We start from the raw sequence: 11,430 nt of genomic DNA, 5'->3' as shown, positions 1-11,430 counted from the left end.
AACCATACATTCATATAACCATATATCCCCCCTTCCATGGTTCCATTTATTTATCCATTACAACTGCATATTTTAGTTACTGCATATTCTAATTCTAATTACGTTTTTTCTCCTTACTCACTATATCTTCAACACTTGAAACTGCTGGGATTTACTCCCACCCTGCTAACACTGATTTAACATAATTCTTATTTAACGTAATTCTTCAGATATTCAGGTTTTCTGCACCATGGCATTCCTTCTCCCTGAGCTCCTCCCAGCAATCATTCCTTCTATGGTCACTGCTGTGGAAACATGACCTGACCGTCTGTCTCTGACTATTTATTGAATAAAGCAACAACTACCTAGCTAATGTTGGCATTTCTTGCCCAGGCAGCAGCAAACTAACCTCTCAGACTCCAGCCATGCGACCAATATTCTCTGGCTAGAGGTCCTCCGGGAGATTGTCTTCAAGCAACAGTCACATCTACAACAGGTACAATGATCTTACTGCCTCCACACCCAACACTTCTGCCCCACAACCATGCATGGCAGTAGGCCAGATTCTGCACTGCATCTCCAGGTTGTGGTGATAGGGATGGGGACTTTGTATTGCTGCCATAATCTGCTGCAGCAAACCCAAAAAGAAGTCAAATTTATTTTGGCACAAGCCGGGGAAAGCTAGTAGTGATCCCCTTCAGATGTTGCGGGCTACAACTCTCATCATCCCTTACCATTGGCAAAAGTGGCCAGGCCCAAGGGTACTTGTAGTCCAATAACATCTGAAGAGGACCACATTTTGCTCTTCTTCACATGACCTTTCGTGGTCCAGTGTTCTCTCCATCAGCTGGATCTCTGCAAATGTGTTCATCTTTAAGATGCCACAATACTCTTCACTGTATTTTCTTTTAAAGTTTTTGTTTTAGGAGACAGGGGTGGAATCTACACACATATTGAAAATGCTGTGAAAAACCCTTTTTTAAAAAAATGTTTTGAAAAATACACTGAAATTTGCATAGCTCGGTTTCGCCATCTAGTGTCACATTTGCACATTGCACTTTACAGCACATTTAAAACATCTTATTTGTAGGTGTATAGCTGAATCCAGGGTGAGCAAATAGGAGAAAGACAAGGAGGAGGAGGGAAGGAAGACACATACACACACAGAGAGAGATCTGTATATAGTTTTTGTTAAAAGTGGGTCACGTGCTAAAGGTTGGGAGATAAAGGTGAACCTGAGGTCTGGCAAGGCCAAAATAGAGTATCCTAGCTCCACATCCCCTTAGGTAACCACTGCAAGCACTTATTCATTCACTGCTAATGAGTTTGTTTCTGAATAGCCATTGGCACCTTGTAAAACACCAATGACGAGTTTCAGTCTGAAGGAGGAACCACCAAGTCTAATGTCTTAATTAGCAGTTTTAATAATTATGGCATTTGTTGAGGGAGGTGTTGTCTGCATGCCTCAGCTTGAACAGACTCTCCAATTGAAGCAAAGCTGAGACAGGTATGTGTGCCTCTTGGAGAGGAGAACTTTAAAGCACAGGTGCGGGGGCAGTGCGATGCTATTGCTCATAAGGCTTTGTTCTAGCTCACGTGTATTATATATAGCTTTAACCATCCTTGTAATCTTTGTGTTTGGTTTAAACTGTAAGCCTGAGCCCAGGCTGAAGCAGGGTGAGTTAGTTACGCTGGTTGGGGACTCCTGCTGGTGTAGCAGGGCTGAGCCACACACCTGCCACATCCTAACTCAGGCATAGGCAAACTCCAGCCCTCCAGATGTTTGGGACTACAGTTCCCATCATCCCTGACCACTGGTCCTGTTAGCTAGGGGTGATGGGAATAGTAGTCCCAAACATCTGGAGGGCCGGAGCTTGCCTATGCCTGTCCTAACTCATGCATCCCAGGGGATCTTGGGTTAAGATTGTGTCTTATGACACACAAAGAGAAGAATCCGAGAACGAAGATTAATATTACTACTGCTACAATTTGTTTGTTTCCTACGTTTCATCAGAACAATGATAACTAGTTGTAGGGAGTTCAGATTTCATTGCGCCTTGGCCATACCACCTCTGGGAATACTGTGTCCAATTCTGAGCACCACAATTTAAGAAGGATGTTGACAAGCTGGAACATGTGCAGAGGAGGGCAACTAGGATGATCGAGGGTCTGGAAGCTAAGCCTCATGAGGAACAGTTGAAGGAGCTGGGTATGTTTAGCCTGGAAAAGAGGAGGCTGAGAGGAGATAGGATAGCCAACTTCAAATATCTCAAGGGCTGTCCCATGGAAGAGGCAACAAGCTTGTTTTCTCCTGCTCTGGAGGGTAAGACTCGAACCAATGGCTTCAAGTTACAAGTAAATAGATTCCGACTAAACATCAGGAAGAACTTTCTGACAGCGCTGTTTGACAGTGGAACGTTCTCCCTTGGAAGGTGGTGGACTCTCCTTCCTTGGAGGTTTTTAAGCAGAGGTTGGATGGCCACCTGTCATGGATGCTTTAGCTGGGATTCCTGAATTGCAGGGGGTTGGACAAGATGACCCTCCAGCTTTACAATTCTGTGATTGTAATGTGCCCTGCACCAGTCTTTCAGCCTCTCTGTTCCCATCATCCTTCCCACTGACCAATGAGCAGTTCCGATGTCACAATCTCTGCATTTGCATATGGGAAGGAGGGGCAGCTCACAGATGCGTATTATGAAGTGCTGCATATTATGACACTTCAGGGGTAGCATTGCTACATCACAAGAGGGGTGGTACTTCCCTCACCCACCCAGCCAATCAAATATCTGGCCCTTCACTTGAATACAAGCCACCCAAGGTGAGGACGGCACAGAGGCCTTTCTCCCTAAGAACTGAGCGCGAGAACAGGAGAGTTGGAGGCAAATGGCTGCTGTCCAGGGCGAGAAGAAGGCGGCCCAGCCTCAGAAGAAGCAGAAGTTGGCGTCTAAGAAGACCAATCCCACACAGAAGAAGCTGCAGCTCAAGCGAGAGAAGCAGAAGCAGAAGCAGAAGAAAGCGGGAGCGAGGCTGGCGCATAAAGGGAAGGGCCCAGGGCCTTCCTCTAAGATGGCCAAGCAGCTTCAGCCCAAAATGGCACCCTTGGCAATGAAGGGCAATGGAAAAGCAGCCCCCCTTGACAGGAATGCCGGCAGCCATGTGCTCAAGCAAGACAAGGGTGTCAAGCTGGGGAAAAACATCTGCGCCTTCAGCTGCAAGGACCTTCTGTACGAAGTGAACGAGCTCATGCGCAAGGAGCTGACAAGGTGCATGTTTGCCAACAAGCGCCGTGTTTCTCATTAACGAAACAGTGGCTCCCTTACTCCCCTGGCTGGCCCAAGTCATCTCTGCAGGGGAGGAGGAGGAGGAGGAAGAAGAGAAGAGGCCAGCTTAAAAAAGCAAAAGCAAAAAAAAGCAAAACAAAAACAAAAACACCAGCTTTCATATGAAACAAGGCCTGGCTTTCTCACCTAAGGCAGCAGCACCAAAGAGCCCTAATTCTCTCTAAAGTGATGACGTTTATGCCACAGCTGTATTCCACGATGATCTTCCCAACTGTATGAGAGGAACCAAATATCTGCCGAGAATGAGCCTTGAGGAGGAAACTCAGCTAACACAAAAGCCTCTCCTTTCGTTAAAAAGAAAGAGATGCCCTTACACCGAAGACCGTTGGATTTCCCACATTGCACGTGCAAGACTTTTTTTTTTCTTTCAAGAAAGAAAAAGCATCTAGCTAATAGCATAATAATAAAACGGGATTTTAAAATTATTTTTCTGTGCATCTATTATTTGCCCTGGCAAGAAAGCTGCTACACTGGGGGTGGGAAGCAGCTGCTTCCACTGGCGTAGGAAGGGCGGGGCGCCCCAGGCAGCGTGGTCCCGGTAGGGTTCCATCTCGGCTGCCCCCCACCTGCGCTGAACGCCCCACCCCCAGAACGCATGCCAGCCCCACCCCCGCCTGCTTCCCGCCCCCGGTGCCAGAGCATGAAGCTCCGCCACTGGCTGCTTCCCTTCTCCAGCTTTGGGCAGGATTGTGTTCATGAGGACCACAGCAAGAGGACCAGGGTTATGTTCCCTGACCCATGCTGTGGTCCTCATCTGGACTGGGCAGCCCCTCTGGCTTAAAATACATGCTAAGGGAAAAAATTGATCAATATGTTTTATAGATGGTACTTAACACCTGCCAAAATAGCTAAAATGTATAAAACAAAAGCAAACCTCTGCTGGAGGTGCGGTAAAGCAGAAGGGACACATATACATATCTGGTGGACCTGTGAGAAAACCAAAAGCTTCAGGGATATAGTATATGAAGAACTTAAATATAACTCTGTGAAAAATACAGAAGCTTTCCTATTAGGAATAACAAGACACAGGTATAGCAAAAGAGGATCGGAAAGTATTTCTTTATGCCACAGGTGTGGCGAGGTCCTTAATCGCCAGAAATTGGGGGAAAAGAATTTGTGCCAACAAAAAAAGGAATGGCAGGATAAATTATTAGATTATACTGAATTGGCCAGATTAACAGAGACAATTAGGGCAGTGTTTTTCAACCACTGTTCCGCGGCACACTAGTGTGCCGCGAGATGTTGCCTGGTGTGCCGTGGGAAAAATTGAAAAATTACTTTATATATAGTCAATATAGGCACAGAGTTAATTTTTTTAACATTTTCTAATGGTGGTGTGCCTCGTGATTTTTTTCATGAAACAAGTGTGCCTTTGCCCAAAAAAGGTTGAAAAACACTGAATTAGGGGACAACCTAGACAAGAATTTCAAAAAGAATGGGGGGAAATGCAGAGAATACTTTGCCAAACAGTGCCCCAAAATATACACCTGGACTTGTTTTGATTAATTTCTATGGGAGACTTTGCCGTTTTTTAAGTCATAATTAGGAAAATTTGTAATAATCACATATAAAAGAAACAGTATACAAGAAGTAAATAACGAGGCCATTTACAGGATAAAGGAAGTTTTATTTTTATGTTATGTTTTCTTTGTGTAAGGGGATAGGAGTTTAATTTTGATTATTAAATTGTCAATGGTGGTGGGTTTGTTTATATGTATGAGTTGTTGTGGACTATGTTGTAAATAAAGAAACAAAACAAAACATATGCACACAGGCACAATGTGGCGTTCTGCTTAAGCCACTTCGCGTGAGTTCAAATAAAGACAGACAGGTCTTGACCAGCAAGCTTGTCTGGCAGAGAAGAGTGGGCAAAAAGCTTTTTCTCTCCCTCTCTCCCAGGCACTTTTATTCACACATGAAACCGCCTTACAGAATTCAAACTAGCCAATCACAATCTTCCAGCGCAGCCCCCCAAAAAACCCACGAGGGCAGGATGAGAACAAAGACTCTTTGAACTTTGCAGAACCAGTTTAAACTAGTAACTAACTTCCTAGACTACAGGTCATTTGCATTCCAAAGATGAGGTAGAAGAAAGGACATAAGATTTATAGTAGGAAGTGAAGGACAAGCATCCTTGCCATATTGACACTGCCCAGGCCTCCAGGATGTTAGCATATACTTCAAAGGGACAGATGCTCTGAGGTTATCAAAGGGACACATCCTTTACCAGGCAGTTGTAAATTAAACAGCAAACTTAACTAAAGAAGAGACATGACTCTCTCTAAAGGCAGCCAATAGGAACAGCCAATTTCAGGTCATGTAGAATTGATCATAAGAAATCATATCTTGAACATAGACCAGCAGGGAATGCTACACTCAGCACAATCACATGGATATCGGAATGTCTTTGCTCACCCGCACAATGTCTAAGACAATGTATCACTTCTTATTTAATCCTACATGAATACCACAGCACAAGAAAATTTGAAAATACATGTAACGTGCAGTTTGGCCTCAGTGCCTTGAGGAAGACAAGCCATCCAACACATTGCCTCAGATCCGTATGTCACTGTGGTTAATCTGAAGAGTTGCGCAGCACAGAGGTTGGCAATGAAGCAGTGTGCATGTGGGGGTGAGGTCGAGCTGTCAGAAGGCTACAGTGCCTGCTGTGACTGTAGAGACTTATACAGGAGAACCATGTTTTGTTGCAGCTGGGGCAGAGGAAGGCGTCCAGTTGTTCTGCTGCAGATGCACCATGGTGTTTCTTCTCTCTGTGTTCTTCCCAGCAGTTATTTCTCCTCTGGTCACTGCTATGGATACACGATGCGACTGCCTGTCTACAAGCGCTGTGATCATTTGCAAGGGATTCCCACAAGGCGGGGTTGATGTTGCCAGCCTTCGTGTCACATCTTTGTAACGCAAAGTTCGGCCGATTGGCCTGGTGCCAGAAGCCAGCTCCCTCATTGACTGGGGTGTCTATGTGCCACAGGAACACATAGTAAGCATCCCAATCAATAACAGGTTTTCCTGGAGGGTGGGGTGTTTGCCAAGGAGAAGGCATAAGGTGAAAGGAAATGAGCAATTGCCAATTACAGGGAGGGTGTTTTTTAACACACACACACACACACACACACACAGAGAGAGAGAGAGAGAGAGAGAGAGAGAGAGAGAGAGAGAGAGAGAGAGAGAGTTACATTAAGATATTTGCACAGTGATAATTTGATTAGAGGTCTTAGTTACCCACACAAATACAAATCCTGCATCAGAGGTATCACCAAAGGGGATTACTTTCCTATTGCAAGCTGAATAGTGAGATTTATCATATGTGAAGATCCAGTGTGGTGTAGTGGTTAAGAGTGGTAGACTCGTAATCTGGGCAACCAGGTTCGCGTCTCCGCTCCTCCACATGCAGCTGCTGGGTGACCTTGGGCTAGTCACACTTCTCTGAAGTCTCTCAGCCCCACTCACCTCACAGAGTGTTTGTTGTGGGGGAGGAAGGGAAAGGAGAATGTTAGCCGCTTTGAGACTCCTTCAGGTGGTGATAAAGCGGGATATCAAATCCAAACTCTTCTTCTTCTTCTTCTTCTTCTTCTTCTTCTTCTTTTCTTCTTCTTCTTCTTCCTCATCATTCATGCCTGAGCCAAGGCACAGAACAGGAGTGACAAACCTCTGACTCTCCAAGACCCCCAACTCCCATTGGCCCCAGCCAGCACAACCAGTGGTCAGGCACCCACAGCCTCATAAGCCCGTCATCAAGGGAGTCCACCAATTGGATTCCACCCTGTTTTTAAATTTATCTCTACACCATTTATAGACTGCCCTATAATTTAAAAAGTCCCAAGAGCTTTCTATGGACTACAAGCAGAATTTCCCTAACTCCAAGTACTATCAAAACAAGGGAGAGGGGGCTGGAGTGCTGGACTCCTGAAATCAGTGGGATGAAGGGAGAAGCAGAGATGAAGGTTTAAGGGATGAAGACCAAGAGGGAAATGCCAGAGAGAGAGAGAGAGAGAGAAGGGGTTGATTTAGGACATGGGCTAGGCATTCCAAAACATTGGGCCAGATGAGCTGGTTGGTTTGGAATACTTGGGTTTCAGAATATGAAATTATATGTTGCCCAAAAGGGAGCCCTGCTGCTGAAAGATTATTAACTGTCTGATTGTGGAATTGTTCCAGATGAAGACACTCATGATTAAGGTATTTCTTTGTTAATGATTCATGGTCTAAGTTGTTTTTTATCAAGCCAAAAATACTAGGAAAGGCTTTAGAATGTGGCTGGGCCATTTTTGTTGCATCTCCTTTGGCTTGACAGAAGCCCTCTGAATGCTTGATATTTCCTATGGAAGTACAGGTAAACTGTAATTAGAATGTGGAGGTTTAATGTGAGTAATAATCTGCAAACAGACAAGATTGTCCTTCCCTTTTCTGTCATGTAAGAAGGTTTGTGTGGACGGAAGGGGTTTCACAGTCTCAGTGTGGTTACAAGAGCTCAACTGAGGTCAGAGCTGCTGCAACAGGTGGAAGTAACTCACTTGGGGATGCTATGTGCAAAATTCCAAGATAACAGTGTTATCTTTAAAATAAAAAATGCACTGCTCCTGACACAGAAATATAGCAGGCGAATTTCTTTATCTGTTTCATAAAATTTCTACATCGCTTGTTTGTAAAAATACAAAACCAAACCAAACCAAACCAAACCAAACCAAACCTCAAAGTGGCTTACGGAAAGATAAAACAAGAAAACCAAACCTCCCCCACCCAACAATAGGTTAAAACAAACACAAAGTTAAAATACTAAAATGGGTTAAAATTCACATCAATCATCCCAGCAAGCTTCATTTTTATTTTTTTAAGACAGCAACTGTATTTCGAACGAGGCTGAAAAATAAGTTCCTTTGATTTATAATCCAAGACATGCGGCTAGAATCCCTGTTAGGATGAGGCAATTAGGATGATAATAATAATAATAATAATAATAATAATAATAATAATAATAATAATAATAATAATAATGTCTGCGTGAATTCAATGATGTAATCAATTGCATACCATTTGCAGCAACCACAGTGAATGCCAAGCGTATTTGCAGGATTTATTTATGTTCCAGACATGATGAATAAGTGAGTATTGACCATTTCCGCTCCCATTTCCGTTTCTGTCAGGATTCTCTAATAATCTTGCTGTAACCCACATGAGTTTGTAATGGGTGTATGTGGTCATGTGTGCCATGGCAGAAGGAGACTATCACCTCATAGCTTATCATCAATGTGGTCTCTCAATAACCATGAGAGTTCCTTCAAAGAAAACCCGTGTTTTCACTTTAAGATGTGGTGCCACCGCATATAATTCTTGTTCTGACAACATGGACAGTGAGTGGGTCACGCATAAGACCATGTGACCGGACGACACCTTCACAAGAGTTGGCATTTATCATTCAAATAATGAGGATATTTATAAGGCCTGTGATATATAAGGTCAAGTCACACCACAATTTGAAGGGCTTATTTTCCTTGAGTAGTGGATTATTTGGCTGGTAATAGATGTTGACTCTTCTCCACACTTAACACCAGCATCTGACACCTGAGGCGGTTGCCTCACTCTGCCTAACGGTAGCTCTGGCCCTGCTCCTAACTAATAGTTCTTATTGAGATACATTAACCAACCATTTTGGGCTAGAAATAGAAATATCTGTAACAGAACGTCACGGTCAGTCAGCAGGCCCCAAACTAGGCTATCAAAACTCACTTGAGTCCCTGCAAAATTTCTCAAAATGGTTCACCTCAGGCGGAATTTCCATAATTGCTCAAAGGTTGTATTCGGCAATAACTGTAGGAACGTTTATATATTATATAGCAGGGTTAAATGTTTCCTTATTTAAATTTACACAGCAGCAAGCGGATTGCTGATTCGTTTGAGTCCTTTTTAATAATTATGTCTTCTACCTTCCTGCCTTCTTGGTTGTTAACCCCTTTTATCCCTCTTAAAAGAAAAATACACATGAATCTGAATAATAACAAAATAAACTAGTTTACTGTCAGATTCACTGAGTACATACTTAGGTTACAAAAGATATAAACTATATATTAGATATTAGTGAGTCTTAAAAAGACTCCATCGGAGCACTTTCTACTTAACACTTCTATCAGCAGCAGCCTAACCGACCAACGGACCAAACTGTCACATAGAGGCAGTTAGTCCTCTCTTAGAATGTTGGATTTGACTGACATATCGCACAATAACATGCCTCCCTAAGTGTCCCAATTTTCTAGGGACAGTCCCAGAATTACTAAAGCCATCCCGGCTTCTGATTTGATCCCTGAGTGTCCTGATTTTCCCTGCCAGTGCCAAGCTCAGGGAGGATGAGCCAGTGCTTGTCCCATATGATGGCAGTGGCAGCAGTGGCAGCTCCAAGGGAGCATCCCATTGCCTGTTCATGTCTTCTGCGGATGGCCTTCTCCCTTGTACAGCTCATAGTGGCTGCTGGAGAGCAGGTGAGGAGGAGGAGGAGAGTCCGAGACAGCTGACGTGCCAGCCCTGAGTGGCAGGCAGAGGCAGGACCACCCTGGGCGGAAGGAGAGGGAGAGCAGAGCAGCAGAGTCTTTATTTATTTATTTTTAATATAAAAAACCCACTTTGTGTGTCCACATCAAATCTTGCAGACTTTCTGAAATTTATTTATTGATTTGTGTTTCTCTTTTTGCAAATCTGCTGAAGAATAAAATAAAATCAGGGTGTTTTCTCAGGACAGTGAAGAGTGTGTCTCACTGGTGTAGTGCTGATGGCAGTCACCCTTCTTCTGATAGAAAATGCAATGCGGCGGGCACAAAAATGGGGGGTCCAGGAGGCTCAGTTTGGGGGAAGTGAGAAATGTCTCCATTTTCACCTGGGGATATGTTGGAGGGTGAATCATCATCACCACCATCATCATAGCAAGTCTAGTTGCAAGCTTTCAACAACAATAAAATAGTGAAAGGCTCAATCCAGTCAAGCATTGGTATAGTACCCATGCATGAAGATTTCCACAGAGATGAATAAAAGCCTGTTTTCTCTCCCCATATCTCACGAATGCAGAGGCGGACATCAGGAGAGGTCCTTGCAGGGAATGCAAAACCCATGCTCGCCTCCCATATCTCCAACCTGCCCTCCACTTCTGTGTCATGCCATTGACTCATGCCCTAGCATCCTGTGGGGCACCGCCCATGGCAAGATGTGGTGCCTACATTTGCCTGGGTTTATAGTTTGCATTGATTTCTGAAAAAGTTGTACACTGAGGCTCAGTTGAGGCCTCCTTGAAGATGGCGTTCCCTGCCCAGGTTGTTCTCATCATTCTCAGAGGAACAGGTAACAAGGTAGTGGCGAGTTATTATAAAGACAGTGGCTATATACAGAAAAATAATAACAGGACACCTCAGGAACATGATTTGTCATCTGCAGAAACACCCATGGCTGAGTTCAGCTTGGGCTCCCTTCCAGCACATCAATTAATCACATGGATACAAACATTACTTTTTTTGTCTTGGTATAATTGAAGGCATGGGGTTTATGCTGTTCAGCGATTGCATGATCCTAGGCAACATTTTTTTTTAATCTGTCCCATCCCTATTTCTCCACTGCCTTGAAGAAATTCTTATCTGACACAAACAAATAACTGGGTTTATGATCACGCTTCACACCCTTTTATTTTTTTTTTGTATTTTTAATTTTTTTTGTTACATTTGGTGACACAAAAGATACACATGCACATCTTATCTTCCTGAACGCAAAATATGACAACTGTCATGTTTTGGAACATTTCTGCCTATGTAGAGGTGTTGGCGAATTAGGAGAGAGCCCTCGCTGTTGCGATAGCATATATAAAGGGGTTAGCAAGAGTTATGGGAGAGAAGCCAGGAATACACTACAGCATCTAAGATTTACTTCTGCGCACTGTTGTGCTCCCATGGAAGAGAAAAGGATGAGTCCCAAGGACGTGAAAAGGATCCTCTTTACATCTGTGGTCCTGCTTCTGTGTACAGCAGCAGGTGAGGTTCGCCATGTGCCATTTGGTGCGGCCATTTTGAAATGGGATCTTGTCGGTATTTGAGGGACCATCTTGTTGTTCCATTCCTGA

Source organism: Lacerta agilis, chromosome 2, assembly GCF_009819535.1.
Source record: "Lacerta agilis isolate rLacAgi1 chromosome 2, rLacAgi1.pri, whole genome shotgun sequence".
Lineage (NCBI taxonomy): Eukaryota > Metazoa > Chordata > Lepidosauria > Squamata > Lacertidae > Lacerta > Lacerta agilis.
This window is presented reverse-complemented; position numbering follows the sequence as displayed.